At 45.7% G+C, this 22,462-nt stretch overlaps 1 long non-coding RNA gene across 2 annotated transcripts in view; it reads left to right on the top strand.

Moving 5' to 3' along the window:
* Positions 1-22,462, top strand: part of LOC137533009 (uncharacterized) — a 63,222-nt gene that overhangs the window by 4,773 nt on the left and 35,987 nt on the right. Inside the window, exons 2-3 of one of the 2 annotated variants that reach the window (XR_011024109.1) lie at positions 7,027-7,212; positions 8,223-8,306. This is a non-coding gene — a long non-coding RNA (uncharacterized lncRNA). The remainder of the gene's footprint in view (positions 1-7,026; positions 7,213-8,222; positions 8,307-22,462) is intronic. The other variant, XR_011024108.1, reaches the window with a different exon arrangement.

The raw sequence follows: 22,462 nt of genomic DNA, 5'->3' as shown, positions 1-22,462 counted from the left end.
TCTGTTTTGTTTTTTTTCCACATTCATTTCAGACTCACAAAGTATTTTATGGGTAAGGTTCTAAAAATACTTCCTTGGAGGAAACTCAGGAGAAAAGTTAATATCATATGGACCTATGTGCGTTGCATTGCATAATAATTCTACATGTGAACTCCCTGTCCCATCTCTGCGTTGTGACTGATTATGCTATCCTAACTCACTAAAAAGTGTGCTTCACCACAACTGTAAACCCGATTTCTCGCATTATTACGATGGACTATGCCAAACTGCTTTGCTAACTTGCCGATGTACCAGTGCAATATAATTGCATCCCATTTGCTGTGTGATTAAATTGCCTGTTACCAGGGCTCACCGCGGCTGAACGGCAGACCGTGGGAGGACATTGTGGGACTTAGACGTGTTTATGGAGTGGGAGGAAGCCCCGGGTAAATATCAGAGCTGTGCTTTAGTTCATCTCTGAGTCTGTTTAAACTAGCACGACCGTTACTGCAGTAATTAATGTAGTAGCAGCCGTGCAAGTATCATGGTCACGCTACAGCCTATTGTGCAGTTTTCAAAGGAGCGTGTGCAGCTTCAAAGAGTGCACGCTGCTCAACATCACCGCATGCACTTGATTCTTTTGTGACTCCAGGCCATCAACTGATCATATAGCCAATGAGATGCTTATGATTTCTAAATTGCATGCACAATTGATTCAAATTATACACAGCCTGTAATTCGTCCTGTCAAAATCAGCAAAAGAGGCACACAAGTTCAATACTTGTCCTAGGTGCTATATTTCCTAGATATGCCACTGATAAGAACCTTTGAAGAATGCTGACTGCAAGGGTTGCATATGAATATTGCAGAGTTGTTCTGCAAATCTGAACAGTACTCCAGCCCATTCCAATTTAGGAACATGGAAGGCTTACATCACAGCTTTTGTCTGTGCTGTACAAGGCTAGCTGATTCAGAATTTGTGGTAGTGTCATATTAAGTATGTCACATAAAAGATGAGGACCTTGCTTTCTCACTTTCCACATCACAGGAGTTCTCATACAGGAAGTCTGCATTAAACATGTTACATTTTTGTTTCTTAACCTCCTTGCCGGTTATTCCGAGCTCAGCTCGGGGTAACCTGCGCAGGAGGATTTCTCAGGCCCCGCTGGGCCGATCTGCATATTTCGATTCACCGCTACCCGCCGCCCCCTCCCCCCCCCCCCCCCCAGACCCCTTGCGCAGCCTGGCCAATTAGTGCCAGGCAGCGCTGAGGGGTGGATCGGGATTCCCTCTGACGTCCATGACGCCCCTGATGAGTCACTCTAAGTGACGAAACGCGTAGGGTGGAGCTTGCTGGACGTCCAGGGAATACTCACGCTGGGTTGGAAGCTGCGGCGAGAGCGGGACTGAACCTTCTAGCCTACCCGGGAGGCAACGGGGGAGAGCCCGATTCAAACTCTGTGCCCAATTACCTACAAGCAAATTGTGAGTGCAATTTTATAATAAAGTTTACTTTTTAATACTGAATTACGCTATGGACGCATCTCTTTTTATATGAGGTATACATCTACCAAGAAATACAGCCTGGGACCCCGGAATTAAGAGGAGGTGGCAACCCTAAAGTGCTGGAATGCACATTGCTGGGCGCTTCTTGACCAGTCTGATAGTGGTCAAACTCGCTGGGTGAGTCTACTCCCTCACGGGGTGCCTGGTGGTGGATTGAAAACACAGTTGAGCGCTATCGTGTATAAATCATAGTCTGCAGCAGCCTGCCATGGCTGATATGGGAGCGCACTTGTAATGAAGGACATTGTTTCATGCAATTTTGATTGGACTGCGTAGTAGAGAGTCGTTCTGACTTGCATTAATTTGTCTGGAACTGACATTCAGTATCATTTTAGTGTTTTATTGTTTTTATGATTTTAATATTTCACTTCTACCACTATAGCGCTTTCAAAATATTGTGTAAGTATATGAATATAACAGAACGATTGCTGTCCGTGGTTGCGGCCCGCAACGGTCACAACAGCTTAAACTGCAAGGTAATATATTAGATTGAGAAGCATGAATGCATTTTCGGGCCAGTGATGGGAAGTCCAGGCCAGCTACCATCCATCACCAGCATCTTGTGTGGGCGGTCCTGGTGTCCGAAATACTGTTTCCACTTCCGGGTGGGATCAGCTGTTCACACCCAATACCTATATGGCAATGCCGCGGTTATGTGAAAACAATCTTGAGCTTAACCCTCCTGGCGGTCTATTAAAAACCGCCAGGGGGCAGCGCAGCCGTTTAAAAAAAAAAATCATGTAGCGAGCCCTAGCCGCTGTGCAGCGGCATCCCCCTACCCTCTTCCCGTTCAAAGAACGGGATTTCCTGGAGGGCTTCCCCCGTCGCGGGGCAGCGTCGATCGGTGTGCAGCAAAAAAAAAATTGCACAAATCGGCCCAGCAGGGCCTGAGAAAACCTGTGCGGCTTACCGCCAGGAAGGTTAATGCACCGGAGGACATTTGAGCTAAGGGAATCAACTGATGGGGTGAGAGCACCCAATTTATTGATGCAGACTTGCTAAACACTCAGCTCAGTGTCCTGGATGACTGACTATTAAGCATACATCCTATGGTGGAACAAGCTGACAATTGCTATTTAGAGGGGGCCCCCCTTCAAATTGATGTCAGCACGGATGTGAATGTAGACGAGGATTACTATCTCCGGACAGAGAATTCATTCATGCTACTCAATCTATTACCCTGCATTTTAAAGGGATACGGTAGGGAGGTCGGGGGAAAATGAGTTGAAGTTATCCGGGGCTTTTAATGGTCCCACGCAGACATCCGCAGACATCCTGTGCCCGAGCAGCCACTCACTGATGCTCCGGCCCCGCCGTTCACTTCTGGAATTTCAGACTTTAAAGACTGAAAACCACTGCGCTTGCGTTGCCGTGTGCTCGCTTCCCCTGATGTTACCAGGAGTGCACGGTGCAGGCACAGACCATACTGGGCCTGCACAGTACGCTTCTGGTGCCATCAGCGGGAGTGAGGACACGGCAACGCAGGCGCAGTGGTTTTCAGACTTTAAAGTCTGAAATTCCAGAAGTGAACCAGAGGTGGGGCCGGAGCATTGGGGAGTGGCTGCGCAGGCACAGGATGTCTGTGGGGGGACCATTAGAAGCCCCGGGTAACTTCAACTCATTTTCCCCTGACCCCCCCCCCCCCCCCCCCTACAGTGTCCCTTTAAGCTGTTGTGACGGCTGCAGCCATGGTCAGCAATTGTTAAGACGTGCTTTTAATTGTGCTTTGCTTATGGATTGATGGTTCCCAGTATATCTTACATGTTTTAGCTATTTTGTTTATTACTGTTACATTTTTTAATACACATTTTCATATTGTTAGTTTGCCCTGTGACCCATTGAGTCTTTCATTGAGATTTAGAGTCTCGCCAGCTAAATGTGTATTTTTAGTTTTTTGTTTTTTTTGTGTGCTATCTGTTAGAGCATGGGTCCCCAACCTGGGGGCCGTGGCCCCCTGGGGGTCCTTGGGCAAATTTCTGGGGGGCCGCGGCCTCTCCCTCTCCCCCCGCGGCCGCCGCTCCTGTTACCTTATGAGCGGGCGGCCGCTTCCTTCCTTATATTCCTTCAGCCGCGGCTCTCCTCTTCGCAGCATGTCGTATTACAGCAGCGCTTCCTGCACGGCTGCTGTAAGGAGCCAAGGGAGCTGGGACAGCGGTTCCCATAGTAACGGTGATGCGTATCGCCGCTGCAGGAAGCCGCTACCCCGCCTCCTTCCCTCCTTACAGCAGCCGCGCAGGAAGCGCTGCTGTAATACGACATGCTGCGAAGAGGAGAGCCGCGGCTGGAAGCTACACTGGGGCAGCTATACTGGGGTAACTACTGGGCTAACTGTACTTGCTATACTGGGCTAACTGTACTAGCTATACTGTGGTAACTGTACTAGCTATACTGTGGTAACTGTACTTGCTATACTGTGGTAACTGTACTAGCTATACTGGGCTAACTGTACTTGCTATACTGGGCTAACTGTACTTGCTATACTGGGCTAACTGTACTAGCTATACTGTGGTAACTGTACTAGCTATACTGTGGTAACTGTACTAGCTATACTGTGGTAACTGTACTAGCTATACTGTGGTAACTGTACTAGCTATACTGTGGTAACTGTACTAGCTATACTGTGGTAACTGTACTAGCTATAGTGTGGTAACTGTACTTGCTATACTGGGCTAACTGTACTTGCTATACTGGGCTAACTGTACTTGCTATACTGGGCTAACTGTACTTGCTATACTGGGCTAACTGTACTAGCTATACTGGGCTAACTGTACTAGCTATACTGGGCTAACTGTACTAGCTATACTGGGCTAACTGTACTAGCTATACTGGGCTAACTGTACTAGCTATACTGGGGTAACTGTACTAGCTATAGTGTGGTAACTGTACTAGCTATACTGGGCTAACTGTACTTGCTATACTGGGCTAAGGGCCCGTTCAGACTACAAAGTGCGGACCGCAACGCATGCGGACCGCAACGCGTACGAACGCACGCCATCCGCGTTCGTATGCGTTGCGTGGCTGATCCCATCACTGAAAAGTGAATGGGACAGCCGCGCGTTTTTGTAAAATCTGCGTGCAGCATGCGTTCCCGGACCGCACAGGTCCGGAACGCATGCTGTGTGAACATCAGACATTGCACTCTATGCAATGTCTGATGTCCTGCGTGTCGGCCCCCCCGCACGCGTTTCCAAAACGCATATGGAAACGCGTGCAGTGTGAACGGGCCCTAACTGTACTTGCTATACTGGGCTAACTGTACTAGCTATACTGTGGTAACTGTACTAGCTATACTGCGGTAACTGTACTAGCTATAGTGTGGTAACTGTACTTGCTATACTGGGGTAACTATACTAACTATATTGGGGTAACTATACTACCTAACTATACTGAGGCAACTATAGTCCTTATACAGGGGCAACTGTGTTAGCTACCTATACTGGGGGCAACTATACCTAGATACCTACTTACCTATATACTACACTCAAAATCATGGAAAAGAGTGTCGGCTGCCGCCGCCACTAACCACGCTCCCCCCGGGGGGCCCCAGAGAAAAGTTTGGTCGGGATAGTGGGCCCCGGGCTTAAAAAGGTTGGGGACCCCTGTGTTAGGGGATATTGCAATAGTTAGTCCACTGGGAATCAGGATTGCAAACGCAATTGGATGATAAGCCCGTGCAAGGAAGCCGACTTAGCTTTCTTTACCACATTGCTGGTTTATGTTTCCATGTGTAGCCCATATACTGATTACACTGCTGACAAGAGACTGAACTGTGTCTGCATCTGATGAAACAGCATATTTGTTAAAGTGCGTACACACATGCGACTATAGTCGTTTGAAACGATCGTTCCCCGATCGTTTCAAACGACAATCGTTTAAAAAAAAAGCAGCCAACGACCATTAAGTCTAATGACGGACGAGCTAGATCGTCAAAAACGAACGATCTAGCTTGGCGGATTTTTTTCCAACGATGATCGTTTGCAAAAGTAGTACATCGTTGGAAACGGCCATCTGTTCCTCTTCCTGCACATGTTACACTAGTTCCACTTTAGTTTTCCAGCCACCCCAGTCTTCAATGGGTACATTTGTGAAGTATGATTTATTAAAGAAAACCCGGAGAAATAACATTTTTTTTTGGCATATAAGCCGCACCCCCCCCCCCCCAAGAGTTAGTGCATCTTATATGCTAAAGGTCTGGCCACGTGTCCCGCCACAAGCTCTTACCTATCCAGCAATGTGCTCCATCTCCTCCGCTGTATACAGACAATTTTGCTGCTGCATACATTTTCCTGTGTGGCTTCCAGCTGTGCAGTTTCACTGGTGCCCTCTAGCTGCGCATGGTGTACTTGCACCTTCAGGTCACACATGACATGCACAGCTAGTGGGCACCAGTGATCCTGGAAGGTCACGCAGGACTAGCATATACAGCGGCTGAATCGTCTGTATACAGCTACGGAGAACTGTTAGCACTTAGCTGGATCGGTAAGACCATGCAGTTAGATTGGAGTGTAGTCAGTATAGAGGGGTGTGTAATGGAGAGAAGCAACAGGAGCGCCTCTCTGGTGCATTAACGTTTTAATATGTAAACAAGCGCGTTAAAATTACACTTAGTGTGTAAAAGAGGATAAGGCGTATCACAAAGCCTGCCGACAGCTCCTCTCCTAGCTCTCTCGCTTGGCCAGAACGAGAAGCGCGATGGTACGGTGTGGAGCAGGGTCTGGTGGGCGGGGCCTCGCTACGCTGAAGCCGTCTGACGTCACAACGCGTTTCGGCGTTGACCACGCCTTCGTCAGACCTTTGTGATACGCCTTATCCTCTTTTACACACTGTAAGTGTAATTTTAATGCGCTTGTTTACATATTAAAACGTTAATGCACCAGGCGCTCCTGTTTCTTCTCTCCATTTTGCACAGATTGTTGGCACCACCCAGCGTTTGGAGCAGCACCTGGGAGTATTTTCTACTGCCATTGAGTGTTTAGCAGCGCAGGAATTGACACATCAATCTTTTCTACTGTTTAGATGGGTGTGTAGTCAGGGTAGGTGGGTGTGTAGTCAGTATAGATGGGTGTGTAGTCAGTATAGATGGGTGTGTAGTCAGGGTAGGTGGGAGAGTAGTCAGTATAGATGGGTGTGTAGTCAGTATAGATGGGTGTGTAGTCAGGGTAGGTGGGAGAGTAGTCAGTATAGATGGGTGTGTAGTCAGTATAGATGGGTGTGTAGTCAGGGTAGGTGGGAGAGTAGTCAGTATAGATGGGTGTGTAGTCAGTATAGATGGGTGTGTAGTCAGTATAGATGGGTGTGTAGTCAGGGTAGGTGGGAGAGTAGTCAAAGTAGCTGTGAGTGTAGTGAAGTAGCTGGGACTGGGAGAGTAATCAGTGTAGCTAGGATATAGTCTCTTTGGGGGTAAATAAGATGCCCCTGCACTATAGATGCACCAGGTTTAGTATTTTTCTTTTTTTCATGATTTTTGTCCTCTAAACCTAGGTGCATCTTATAGGCCGGAGCATCTTATATGCCGGAGTGTCTTCTACGCGAAAACATATGATATATGAAGGCGCCGCACTTCCAACCCGGAAGGAGGAAGTGTTTGTAGTTACGTGACTGGCGCATGCGGCGCTTGGAGCACATCGTGGGAGGCGCCAGGGATGGACCGAAGAAGACGTCATACAGGTAAGATTGACCCCCCCCCCCCCCCGCACAGCTTTACTGGGAGATATCCAGATAGCAACTATCCGGATGTCTCCCGGACCGGATTCGAGCAAGCCTGGCTGAAAGTCCCTGACCCACAAGAAGCATGTAGATCAGGACTTTAGGAGTGAGTGGAAAATTCTTCTACAACACAAGCTGACCCAGGTAGTGGAAACGCCTGCACTCGGCAGGGATCAGGAGTCAATTTCTCGGGTGACATTGCAGGGCCAACAACACTGTACAGACTCGTCACTAGCCTCTAGTTGACCGGAGGGTAGTTTATGTAGCTTCCAGTAAGATCTTTAGCTGATAGCTTTTATCTGCTGGCATTGCCCTCACTTTCTTGCTTATATGTGCCCACATAGCCTTCACTTTCTTGCTTAGTAGACTTGCCAACTATTCCACTCATCCTTTTCCTGTTTTTGTTGGTGCTGTGTGCAGTTGCTCATTTGTAGGAGAACTATGAGAACAGTTTGATCAGGTGATAGATGTGTGAGGCTTGTGTGCTGTGATAACAGCCTTTCTGTATGTTTGGTATAATACATTTTGTAATAGAATGTTCCAGCTCGCCTGTGAGAGTTTAGTCAGTTAGTGTGTCCCACTTTCTGCATGGCAGCCATTTGTCTCATCATTCTGGTATAGACCTTTGTAAGTAAAAGTGCCCACCAGTGATACAAGGTGATTGTACAATCTTACCACTTTTATGTAATATGATGGACTATCTAAAGTATCCATTCAATGTATATTCACTCAGTTTCCCATTCTACTACATAGATTTGGTATAAGTGTACCTCAATATTGTATCATTAGTGGGCACCTTTAGTAAGGAAGTTCCAGTCTTAAGTAGAACACTTAATCTATTTATTTTTTTTCAGAATTTTCGGCATTTGCACTTTGAGTTGAATCTAATGTAGTAATATAAACACCAGTTTATCTATCCTTGTGCCTTGCACCATGCTAATTGCATGTCTCATCTCTATATCCTATTACAGAGCTTTTTTGGAGCAGAATGGAGGTGAGTGAGAATGGATGACTGCACTGAAGAGGAAGGTGATACGGATGTGACACTGGAGCAGGTAATGCACCCCAACACTGCCAACCACTGCTGTGCTACTCTACATTCAAGGGAGAAAAGGCTGCACAGTTGGGGGGGGAGGTTTAAATGTGGACTTGTACTAATTGCAGGAAACTGTTACCGAGGGGAGATGTGATACTGTATGTTCAGAAGACAGAAGCGGCACACAAGGGGTTACTGAAGGCACAGGAGGACACAGTGTAGACAAGGGGTTACTGAAGGCACAGGAGGACACAGTGTAGACAAAGGGGGTTACTGAAGGCACAGGAGGACACAGTGTAGACAAAGGGAAACTGAGGTAGCTCAGGGTGACACCGTCGAGGCAGAGGGAAACAGAGGTCGCACAGGGGGACACAGTGGAGGCACAGGGGGACACAGTGGAGGCAGAAGATGCTCAGGGAGACACAGTGGAGGTGCAGAGGAAGTATGGGGGGAGGGCACTGCTGGTGCAGAGGTTGCACAGGGGGACACTGTGAAGGCATAGAGGAACCGAGGGAGCATCGAGGAGGCACGAGGGGTGACAGAATTAACATAGAGGGAAATAGTGGGGGGGGGGGAGAACAGTAGCACGGCTGCTGTGAACTCTTCACAGAAAGACTCTCTTGTGTCTAGTACATCAGACATGTTATAGATAAAATTCTATTTGACACATTCACTGGAATAAAACACATATGCAAATGTGCGGTCCACTTATCGGAACAAAATCAATTGATCTTCTGATGGCAGCTGGGAGACTGAACTGCTCGACAAGGGTGCAGTTCGACATCCCATTTAAAAAAGGCCTTATTAGGTTTTTAGGGTTATTCACCCTTAACTGGTATATATGTAGTGCAGTCCATTGTAGTTCTATTTCCTTGCTGCTCTCACTTTTTCCAGGGTCCCTTTTTTTTTTTTTTTTTTCCTTTTCCTTTTTTTACACTATTACTTTATTGAATTATTGAAAACATACATGTCTTATTTAAACAGAAGCAGGCAATAGTATGTTTGTATGCAGCCTGGTATATCAATATGTTATAAAGAGAAGGGTACCCGATATATATATTACAGTGAGTTGCAAAAGTATAAAATATAAAAATGTTTTCTATTCCAAATTGTTACCCTCATTTGTTGGGTTGCTTAGTTGCAGTGGCCTGCAAAAGTATTCAGCCCCCTTGAAGTTTTCCACATTTTGTCACATTACTGTCACAAACATGAATCAATTTTATTGGAATTACACATGAAAGACCAATACAAAGTGGTGTACACGTGAGACGTGGAACTAAAATCCTACATGATTCCAAACTTCCAAACAAATTTTTTTACAAATCAATAACTGCAAAGTGGGGTGTGCATAATTATTCAGCCCCCTGAGTCAACACTTTGTAGAACCACCTTTTTTGCTGCAATTACAGCTGCCAGTCTTTTAGATTATGTCTCTACCAGCTTTGCACATCTAGAGACTGAAATCTTTGCCCATTATTCTTTGCAAAACAGCTCCAGCTCAGTCAGATTAGATGGACAGAGTTTGTGAACAGCAGTTTTCAGATCTTGCCACAGATTCACGATTGGATTTAGATCTGGACTTTGACTGGGCCATTCTAACACATGAATATGTTTTGTTTTAAATTATTCCATTGTTGCCCTGGTTTTATGTTTAGGGTCATTGTCCTGCTGGAAGGTGAACCTCCGCCCCAGTCTCAAGTCTTTTGCAGACTCCAAGAGGTTTTCTTCCAAGATTGCCCTGTATTTGGCTCCATCCATCTTCCCATCAACTCTGACCAGCTTCCCTCTCCCTGCTGAAGAGAAGCACCCCCCGAGCATGATGCTGCCACCACCATATTTGATAGTGGAGATGGTGTATTCTGAGTGATGTGCAGTGTTAGTTTTCCGCCACACATAGCGTTTTGCATTTTGGCCAAAAAGTTAAATTTTGGTCTCATCTGACCAGAGCACCTTCTTCCACATGGTTGCTGTGTCCCCCACATGGCTAGTGGCAAACTGCAAACGGGACTTCTTATGCTTTTCTGTTAACAATGGCTTTCTTCTTGCCACTCTTCAATAAAAGCCAACTTTGTGCAGTGCACGACTAATAGTTGTCCTATGGGCAGATTCCCCCACCTGAGCTGTAGTCCAGAGTCACCATGGGCCTCTTCACTGCATTTCTGATCAGCCCTCTCCTTGTTCGGCCTGTGAGTTTAGGTGGACGGCCTTGTCTTGGTAGGTTTACACTTGTGCCATACTCCTTCCATTTCTGAATGATCGCTTGAACAGTGCTCCGTGGGATGTCAAGGCTTTGGAAATCTTTTTGTAGCCTAAGCCTGCTTTCTCAATAACTTTATCCCTGACCTCTCTGGTGTGTTCTTTGGACTTCATGGTGTTGTTGCTCCCAATATTCTCTTAGACAACCTCTGAGGTGTCACAGAGCAGCTGTATTTGTACTGACATTAGATAACACATGTGCACTCTATTTAGTCATTAGCACTCATCAGGCAATGTCTATGGGCAACTGCTCTCAGAGCAAAGGGGGCTGAATAATTACGCACACCCTGCTTTGCAGTTATTGATTTGTAAAAAATGTTTGGAATCATGTATGATTTTCGTTCCACTTCTCACGTGTACACCACTTTGTATTGGTCTTTCACGTGGAATGCAATAAAATTGATTCATGTTTGTAATAGTAATATGACAAAATGTGGAAAACTTCAAGGGGGCCGAATACGTGTGTGTGTGCGTGCGTGTGTGCGTGCGTGTGTGTGTGTTTTAGTTAGTGGCTGGATGGTGTAATGGTTAGGGGCTCTGCCTCCGACACAGGAGACCAGGGTTCGAATCTCTGCTCTGCCTGTTCAGTAAGCCAGCACCTATTCAGTAGGAGACCTTAGGCAAGTCTCCCTAACACTTCTACTGCCTATAAAGCGCGTCCTAGTGGCTGCAGCTCTGGCACTTTGAGTCCGCCAGGAGAAAAGCACGATATAAATGTTATTTGTCATGTCTTGTCATATAAAGCAATTTCATATTTTATGTGTGTAAGTGCAGAAATAACTTTACATTTGTTGAATAATTATTCCGTGCAATATTTAAGTGTACTGAGGGGGGAAAAACGCTATATACTTACCTCAGTAGAGGGAAGAAACAGGATTAAAGAAGGCACAGTCGAGAATCAGTGCAACACACATTCATTTATACATTTTCACTAATCAACTTCCTCCTTCGCATACAAATTGTAAAACCTGCAAATAGTAAAACTTGCAAAAGATACATATTCCTTTAGATATTAAGCTGCCAAAGCCATTGATTATCTCTCTTTGGTGTCTTTAGTTACTGTTCATTTTCGTTATTCAGTATGGATTTGTCACTTTTGAATTTGTTTTAATTTCTATTGTTTGTGTATTACACTTGTTTATAGTTACACGCTTGCCGTGAACTCTTATTCCTAGAATCCTCTGTTGTGTCAGGTACATGGAACATGTTATAGATAGCATGCTATTTATGACATATTCACTGTCCGGGATCCTCATGGTAGCTGCTAAATGGTGGCGCCTACTGCTGGCACAGTAACTGCTCCTAAATGGTGGCTACTGCCGCTGCTCTTAAAGTACCACTATCACGAAACAGTACATTTTGAAACGCCCCCACAGTAGTTATAGCAATAATACAGAATATTCACGGTGTAATTTATTTCATTCTCTAGCATGGCTTTTTAAAGATCTATATGACGCTGTATACGTCAGTCCTCGAGCAAACTCTGGTGCTAACAAGGTGGTCCCCGTGCAGCCTGCACGGCATTACAAGCAGACAGCTCAGCAGTGATGGAATAGGCTGAGCAGGGGAGACCAGCTCAGGTATCACATTGCACAGCCGTGTCAGCGCTGTGCTGAGAGCTGTCTCACTGAATTCTTGGAGGGCAGAGGGTGGGGGCTGCGGGGACCTGATCAGCACAAGGATTTGTGGCAGTTGGGAAGACTGGGGCTGAGGTAAAAAAAAAAAAAAAGGATTATGCCATCAGTAGTTTAGTTTATTTACAACCACTGATAAGGCTTCCCCTATGATGAGTTTATAGATACAGAAGTCCTTCAGCGGGAGTGCAGGGATTGACATATTCAGTATAAAGTGTCATATGGATCTTTAAAGGGCCATGCTAGAGAATGAGATGACACTGAATATTCTGTATGATTGCTATAACTACTGTGGGGGTGTTTCAAAATGTAATGTTTCGTGGTAGTGGTCCTTTAAATGTTTTTGGCTGCTGCTTGTGGCTGTTATATGCAGTCTACATTTTTATATACCTATCTTTTTGACTATGCACCGTGCCACCTAAGTTCTTGGTGCTATATAAATTAGTAATTCTGTTAATGGTGCATACAAGAGTTAAGATAAATATGTGTAATTTTAAGGTCATTATCTATATATTTCTTGGTATGTTATTTTTGTATATAGTATTCAGAGAAGAGTAAACCATGACAAGAGAAAAATGTAGGATGAAATTTTTCTCCCTATAAAGCTAATTAGTGTATGCTTTTTTGGGTAATTCACCTTCTTCTGGCATATAGGAAGTGCAGTCCTTGGTGGTTAAACTTCCTTGCTGCTCTCACTTTTTCCTCCAGCGCCATTCGTGTAGCCAGTCATTGATGCTTTTTATTGTTTGCCTGTTTTTTTTACGTCCTGCCAACTAATTACTGAGTTATTATAGACTTATGTCTATAGACATATGTTATTCAAAACAGACACAGAAAAAAGTATGTTTGAATCCAGTCTGGTATATCAGTATAAGAGAAGTAAAGTAACAGAGAGATATAACCATTGCATATTATAAAATATACAGCAACCCCATGTTTCATGTGTGAGTGCAGGAATATTTTTGCATTTTTGACTAATATTCCATGTGATAACACTTTATCCAATAACAATAAATATTGGATATTGTTATGCCAGCTTATGTGGGCGGTTTTTGCCATCCTGGGAAATTTTTAGGTTCAATTTTTTTCCATTTGGGGTTGCTGTAATCATTGAATCAAACAAACTGGTGAGGTGTGGCATGGCTATTGAGGAGAAATAGGAGGCCATGCATGTGAAGGAGGGGTTTGCCCTTAAATGATAGACGAACTGACATTTGACACGATGAGATAAACGTGTATGTACAGTGCCTAGCACACAAATAACTATGCTGTGTTCCCTTTTTTCTTTCTCTGCCTGAAAGGTAAATATCAGGTATGTAAGTGGCTGACTCAGTCCTGACTCAGACAGGAAGTGACTACAGTGTGACCCTCACTGATAAGAAATTCCTCTTTTATACCTCTTTCTTGCTCTCAGAAGCCATTTTCTGATACGAAAGTGTTTTATAGTTGGAATTTCTTATCAGTGAGGGTCACACTGTAGTCACTTCCTGTCTGAGTCAGGACTGAGTCAGCCACTTACATACCTGATATTTAACTCTTTCAGGCAGAGAAAGAAAAAAAGGAACACAGCATAGTTATTTGTGTGCTAGGCACTGTACATACACATGTCTATCTCATCGTGCCAAATGTCAGTTCGGGTATCCTTTAAAGAAATAGAAATAAAGCTGCGAGAATTGGGTTTAAAAAAGCTGATGGCTTTTTAGCCAGTTTTCAAAAGACTTATGTGTTGGAATTGAAACATTCCATTAATTAGTACCTTTTCAAACTTCCTCCTTCACATACAAATAGTAAAACCTGCAAAAGGTACATATTCTTTTAGATAGTAAGCTCAGAAGAGCGTTGGTTATCTTCCTTTGGTGTCTTCAGTTACTGTTCATTTTCAGTATTCAGTATGGATTTTTCACCTTGACTTGTTTTATTGTCTATTGTTTGTGTATTTCACTTGTTCACAGTTGCGTGAACTCTTATTCCTAGGATCCTCTGTGTCAGGTACATGGAACACGTTATAGCTAGCATGCGATTTATGACATATCCTCTGTCCGGAATCCTCATGGTGGCTACTAAATAGTGGCTGCTACTGCCGGCACAGTGGTGGCTGCTAAATGTTGGCTACTGCCAAAGGCGTATCTAGGCAATATAGCGCCCGCGGCAAACACTGAAATTGCGTGCCCCCCCCGTAGTCACATGCCTCCAGATAATTAATCAAGTAGTCACTGCCTCCCAATTAAATATTAAGTAGTTACACACCTCCACTTTGGGCCATCACTTCTTGTAAGGTAAATAAAGATCAGGGGACCCTGAACCATATACGGTACTAATCAAATATTTGGCACAGATCACTTTTAACAGTTTTCCTTTTTTTTATTAAAAACAGTGATGATGCAGTGTACCCCAGACACTGCACTTTTACAAAAGAATGCGTCTCCCAGACCACCACCTCCCCCTCAGACACACACACACACACACACACACACACACACACACACACACACACACACACACACACACACACACACACACACACACACACACACACACACACACACACACACACACACACACACACACACACACACACACACACACACACACACACACACACACACACACACACACACACACACACACACACACACACACACACACACACACACACACACACACACACACACACACACACACTTCCCCAGATGACCCCTGCACATTCACCGATAAGGCTGCTACTGCTTTTCTTTCTCTGCTCTCCTGCTGGGACACTGACCTGAGCAGGCAGATCTAACAGCCGCAGCTCTGTCTTCACTGAGGCTGCCAAATGACAAACTTGGAGACTGGAGAGCTTCCGTGCACGCTGGGTGAGGAAGGGGGGCGGGGTGGCCTGCATGCACGCTGGAGATTCTGACTGACTCGGCTCCAGCTGAAGGCTTCCATCATTACTGCAGATGATCTGCATATTGGGGGGACCCGTCGCGGATCTCCAGGGGGCCCTCTGCAGCAGACCTCCAAATCACAGTTGTGGCTGTGTTGCTATGGTGATTCCTTCGGTCTCCCCCGCCTCTGCTCGCCGGCTTTCTGTCCTTGCTGTTAGAGTTTAGATTAGCGGCAAGACCCGAGACAGAGAGGGCGCACACTTCCGACCCGATGCGCTTCAATTGCAGTAAGTGACTGATGATGTCACTTCCGCATTTCACGCACGGGTGGATGGTGTGCGTACTCCGTGTCTCTTCTCTTGCCGCTAATGTAAACGCTAAAAGCAGGGACTGAGAGCCGGCGGGTGGAGGTGGGGGAGACCGGAGGAATCGAGCATCGGAAATCGGGCACACGATGCGGAGGTGGTGGGGAACATGGGGGCAGACATGGCGCCCATGGTGCACTGGCGCCCATGGCACTAGCCATGCCTGCACCCCTCTAGATCCGCCACTGGCTACTGCTGCTGTTTTTAAATGCTCTCGGCTGCTGCTGGCAAAGTGGTGGCTGTTATATGCGGTCTGTATTTTTATATACCTATCTTTTTGACTATGCACCGCGCCACCTAAGTTCTTGGTGCTATATAAATTAATAATTCTGTTAATGGTGCAAAGAAGAGTTAAGATAAACATGTGTAATTTTAAGGTCATTATCTATATATTTCTTGGTATGTTATTTTTGTGTATAGTATTCAGAGAAGAGTAAACCATGACAAGAGAAAATGTATGATGAAAGGTTTCACCCTATAAAGCAAATTAGTGTATGCTTTTTTGCAGGGCTGTGGAGTTGGTACAAAAATCCACCGACTCTGACTCCTCAGTTTAAGATTCCTCCGACTCCTCTAATTTGCATATTACAATCCTGTTGATTTGAAGTGTGTAACAAAATGCATCTCTTAACTGTCAACGCTTAGGAATTTTAAAAGACGACGGAAATGAGAGGGATATGGAGGCTGCCATATTTATTCCTCCTTAAACAAGACCAGTCACCTGGCTATTTGGCTGATATTCTGCCTCTAATACTTTTAGTCATAGACTAAAACTAGATCTTGGTAAGAGTACTTGTAGAAGGTACAGACAGGAACAAAGAACATCTATCAGGCCCTAGGCAATGTAAGTGTGGGTACATGTAAGAGTGATGTGCAGGTACTCTGCAGGAGAATTAGGCTATTCTTCCTCTATTACATATTCTTCATGTACAATCTGAATCAGGTTTATGGGTGATAGACAACACCTCTGTGTTCAATGTGCACAACATTCTCAGTAGATTCCCTGCAGCTCTGTGGGGAGTGCATATGTAGCGTATAGTACTACTGTCTCACAAAGTAAACCTGAGACAGATGAAATTAAAGCTTTTTATACATACCTGGGCTCCAGCCCCTTCAGGCTAATTAGTCTCTCGCTGTGCTCCTCCGCCACCTGGATCTTCTGCAATGAGTCCAGGTACTTAAACCAGTCAGGCATAGTGCGCATGCACAAACTCTGCCGCTGGTAGCGTACTACACCTGCACAGCACTATTGCGTAGGTGCAGAATGCTCCTGGCTGTGGAAGCTGCACGTGGCCGGACTGCACTGACTGGCTGAATTACCGGGAATCAGCAGAAGATGCAGGTGGAGGAGGAGGACAGCAAGGGACTGATTAGCCAGAAGAAAGCCCCAGGTATATATAAAATGTTTCTTTTCATCCGTCTCAGGTACCCTTTAATTTGTAGTCACCAAACCAAATTTTAACAACATATCAAATTATTTGATTTCATGAGCAAAGGGAGTGCATACATTTGCATAAACCAGCATCAGTGCAGAATAATTTCCATCTTTATTAGTGACACAGCTACACATCAGGCTTTATTCTTACAGCATAGATGTTATTTAGTATATATTAAAGATTCCTGTGTACACATCATATATACTGCACAGTCACAATCAGATATGTACATCTGACTTTAAAAATACGGGGACTGCAGCACAAGTAACTATTTTTTGATTTGGTTTATTTCATTTTTGTGGACTAAGCACAGCTATTACTGTATTTATAAATGATTTATGATGACTATTATCTGAGAAATAGAACCTTTTATCATATTTTCTATTTTACTTACAGTTTAAATTCATTAGGAGTCAGATTCATTGCATTTTTTTCCGACTCCAGGTACCCACAGCCCTGCCTTTTGGGGTGAGTTACCTTCTTCTGGCATATAGGAAGTGCAGTCCTTGGTGGTTATAACTCCTTCTCTCACTTTTCTCCTCCAGTGCCATTCGTGTAGCCTGTCATTGGTGCTTTTTATTGTTTGTTTATTTTTTTTATGCCCCCCCAACTAATTATTGAGGTATACTTACATATGTTATTCAAAACAGATGCAGAAAAAAGTATGTTTGAATCCAGTCTGGTATATCAGTATGAGAGAACTAAAGTAACATGGAGATCAAACCACGTTTCATATGTGTGAGTGCAGGAATATTTTTGCATTTTTTTGACTAATTTCATATAATTATGACACTTTATCTAATAACGATTACTACTGGATATTGTTATACCAGCTTATGTGGGCATTTTGTGCCATCCTGGGAAATTTTTAGGTTCAATTTTTTTTTTCCATTTGGGGTTGCTGTAAAGTAATCCTTGAATCTAGCAACGTGGTGAGGCGTGGCATGGCTATTGATGGGAAATGGATGAGGCCATGCATGTGAAGGAGAGGTTTGCCCTTAAAAAAATAGAAATAAAGCTGCGAGAATTAGGTTTAAAAAAAAAAAAAAAGCTGACGGCTTTTTAGCCAGTTTTCAAAAGACTCGTGTTGGAATTGAAACATTCCATTAACTAGTACCTTTTCAAACTTCCTCCTTCATATACAAATAGTAAAACCTGCAAAATGTACATATTTTAGATAGTAAGCTCAGAAGAGCGTTGGTTATCTCAATTTGGTATATTTAATTACCGTTAATTTTCAGTGTTCAGTTGGATTTTTCACCTTGACTTGTTTTATTTACTATTGTTTTTGTATTACACTTGTTCAGTTGCACAGTTGTCGTGAACTCTTATTCCTAGAATCCTCAGTGACAGGTACATGTTATAGCTAGCATGCTATTTATGACATATCCACTGTCTGGAATTCTCATGGTGGCTACTAAATGGTGGCTGCTACTGCTGGCACAGTGGTGGCTGCTAAATGACGGCCAGGCCTCAGCATCACCACCAGCAAGGCCAGCATCACCGCCAGTCAGACCACTGCATGATCTGGCAAGAAATCACAAGACCTCGCATGACAACACAAGACATCAAGAGAAAAGATAAAGTAATAAAAGACATCGCAAGACATGAGAAGACGTTGCAAAAGAAGACATTGCAAGACGATATCGCAAAACAAGACACTGCAAGAAAAGACCTCGCAAGACAAGACATCGAGAGTCAAGACATTGCAAGAAAAGAGATCATAAGACATGAGAAGCCATTGTAAGACAAGACATCGCAAGAGAGGACATTGAGAGACAATACTTCGCAAGACATAAGAAGAAATTGCGAGACATCGAAAGACAAAACATCGCAAGACATGAGAAGACATCACAAGACATCGAGAAACAAGATATCACAAGAGAAGGCATTGCTAGAGAAGACATTGAGAGACAAAACATCGCAAGACATGAGAAGACGTCGTAAGACAATACATCGAGAGACAAGATATCACAAGACAAGACATCGAGAGACAAGACATCGCAAGGCAAGACATCACAAGAGAAGACATCGAGAGTCAATACATCAAGAAACAAGACATCGCAAGACATGAGAAGACATCGCGAGGCAAGCCGTCGCGAGGCAAGCCGTCGCGAGGCAGGACATTGAGAGGCAAGACAAAACATCGCGAGGCAAGACAAGACATCGTGAGGCAAGACATCGTGAGGCAAGACATCGTGAGGCAAGACATCGTGAGGCAAGACATCGTGAGGCAAGACATCGTGAGGCAAGACATCGCGAGGCAAGACATCGCGAGGCAAGACATCGCGAGGCAAGACATCGCGAGGCAAGACATCGCGAGGCAAGACATCGCGAGGCAAGACATCGAGAGGCAAGACGAAACATAAAGAGGCAAGACTTCGCGAGGCAAGATTTCGAGAGGCGAGACAAGACATAGCGAGACAAGACATAGCGAGACAAGACATAGCGAGACAAGACATAGCGAGACAAGACATAGCGAGAGGCAACACATCACAAGACATAGAGAGATAGGACATCGAGAGGCAAGACGTCGAGAGGCAAGACGTCGAGAGGCAAGACGTCGAGAGGCAAGACGTCGAGAGGCAAGACGTCGAGAGGCAAGACGTCGAGAGGCAAGACGTCGAGAGGCAAGACGTCGAGAGGCAAGACGTAGCGAGGCAAGACGTAGCGAGGCAAGACGTAGCGAGGCAAGACGTAGCGAGGCAAGACATAGCAAGACAAGACGTCGAGAGGCAAGACCTAGCAAGACATCGTGAGGCCACGACATCGAGAGACAAAATATCGAGAGGCAAGACTTCGAGAGGCAAGACTTCGAGAGGCAAGACATCGTTAAGGCAAGACTTCGAGAGGCAAGACATCGAGAGGCGAGGCAAGACTTCGCGAGGCAAGACTTCGCGAGGCAAGACTTCGCGAGGCAAGGTTTCGAGAGGCAAGGTTTCGAGAGACAAGACTTCGAGAGGCAAGACATCGAGAGGCAAGACAAGACTTCGCGAGGCAAGACTTCGCGAGGCAAGGTTTCGCGAGGCAAGGTTTCGAGAGGCAAGACTTCGAGAGGCAAGACATCGTTAAGGCAAGACATCGTTAAGGCAAGACATCGCGAGGCAAGACTTCGCGAGGCAAGACTTCGCGAGGCAAGACTTCGCGAGGCAAGACAAAACATCGCGAGGCAAGACATCGCGAGGCAAGACGTCGCGAGGCAAGACAAGACATCGAGAGGCAAGTCATAGCAAGACAAGACATCGAGAGGCAAGACATAGCAAGACAAGACATCGAGAGGCAAGACGTCGAGAGGAAAGACATCGCAAGGCAAGACATGACATAGAGAGGCAAGACATCGCGAGGCAAGACTTTGCAAGGCAAGACATCACAAGACATAGAGAGATAGGACATCGAGAGGCAGGACTTCGAGAGGCAAGACATCGTGCCGCAAGACATCGCGCGGCAAGACATCGCGCAGCAAGACATCGAGAGGCAAGACTTCGAGAGGCATAACATTGCAAGACAAGACATCGCAAGGCAAGACATCGCGAGGCAAGACATCGAGAGGCAAGACCTAGCAAAACAAGACATTGTGAGGCAAGACATCGAGAGGCAAAATATCGAGAGACAAGACTTCGAGAGGCAAGACTTTGCAAGGCAAGACATCGAGAGGCAACACATCACAAGACATAGAGAGATACGACATCGAGAGGCAAGACATCGAGAGGCAAGACTTCGAGAGGCAAGACATTGCTAAGGCAAGACTTCGAGAGGCAAGACATCGAGAGACAAGACTTCGCGAGGCAAGACATGACATCGAGAGGTAAGACATCGAGAGGCAAGATATCACAAGACAAGACATCGAGAGGCAAGACATCGCAAGACAAGACATCGCAAGGCAAGACCTCGAGAGGCAAGACATCGGGAGGCAAGACATCGGGAGGCAAGACATCGAGAGGCAAGACATCGCGAGGCAAGTCATCGCGAGGCAAGACATCGGGAGGCAAGACCTAGCAAGACAAGACATCGGGAGGCAAGACATCGGGAGGCAAGACATCGCGAGGCAAGACATCGCGAGGCAAGACATCGCGAGGCAAGACATCGCGAGGCAAGACATCGCGAGGCAAGACATCGGGAGGCAAGACATCGGGAGGCAAGACCTAGCTAGACAAGACATCGAGAGGCAAGACATCGTGAGGCAAGACACCGAGAGACAAAATATCGAGAGGCAAGACAAGACTTCGAGAGGCAAGACTTTGCAAGGCAAGACATCGAGAGGCAACACATCACAAGACATAGAGAGATACGACATCGAGAGGCAAGATATCGCAAGACTTCGAGAGGCAAGACTTCGAGAGGCAAGACTTCGAGAGGCAAGACTTCGAGAGGCAAGACTTCGAGAGGCAAGACTTCGAGAGGCAAGACTTCGAGAGGCAAGACTTCGAGAGGCAAGACTTCGAGAGGCAAGACTTCGAGAGGCAAGACTTCGAGAGGCAAGACTTCGAGAGGCAAGACATCGCTAAGGCAAGACTTCGAGAGGCAAGACATCGAGAGGTAAGACAAGACATCGAGAGGTAAGACAAGACATCGAGAGGCAAGACATCGAGAGGCAAGACTTCGAGAGGCAAGACATCGCGAAGCAAGACAAGACATCGAGAGGCAAGACAAAACATCGCGAGGCAAGACAAGACATCGCGAGGCAAGACGTCGTGAGGCAAGACATCGCGCGGCAAGACATCGAGAGACAAGACATTGCAAGGCAAGACTTCGAGAGGCAAGACTTCGAGAGGCAAGACTTCGAGAGGCAAGACTTCGAGAGGCAAGACTTCGAGAGGCAAGACTTCGAGAGGCAAGACATCGTGAGACAAGACATCGTGAGACAAGACTTCGAGAGGCAAGACATCGAGAGGCAAGATTTTGCAACACAAGACATCGACAGGCAAGACATCGAGAGGAAATACGTCAAGAGACAAGACGTGACGAGGCAAAACGTCGCGAGGCAAGATGTCGAGAGGCAAGACATAGAGAGGCAAGACTTCGCGAAGCAAGATATCGAGAGGAAAGAAATCGCAAGGCAAGACATCGCGAGACAAGACATCACTAAGGCAAGACTTCGAGAGGCAAGACATCGAGTGGCAAGACATCATAAGACATCGAGAGGCAAGACCTGAAGAGGCAAGATATCAAGAGGCAAGACATCAAGAGGCAAGATTTAGAGAGGCAAGACATCGAGAGGCAAGACTTCGTGAGACAAGACATCAAGAGGCAAGACGTCGAGAGGAAAGACAAGACATCGCGAGACAAGACATCGCAAGGCAAGACATGACATCGAGAGGCAAGACATCGCAAGGCAAGACATCGCAAGGCGAAACATCGAGAGGCAAGACATCGAGAGGCAAGACATCGAGAGGCAAGACATCGCGAGGCAAGACTTCGAGAGGCAAGACGTCGCGAGGCAGGGCAAGACATCGAGAGGCAACACATCGAGAGGCAAAACATCGCAAGACAAGACATAGAGAGATAGGACATCGAGAGGCAAGACATCGAGAGGCAAGATATCGAGAGGCAAGATATCGAGAGGCAAGACATCGAGAGGCAAGACATCGAGAGGCAAGACATCGAGAAGCAAGACATC

Source organism: Hyperolius riggenbachi, chromosome 9 (genome assembly GCF_040937935.1).
Source record: "Hyperolius riggenbachi isolate aHypRig1 chromosome 9, aHypRig1.pri, whole genome shotgun sequence".
Taxonomy (NCBI): domain Eukaryota; kingdom Metazoa; phylum Chordata; class Amphibia; order Anura; family Hyperoliidae; genus Hyperolius; species Hyperolius riggenbachi.
Note: the sequence above shows the minus strand (reverse complement) of the source record. Positions and strands in the feature narration are given on the sequence as shown.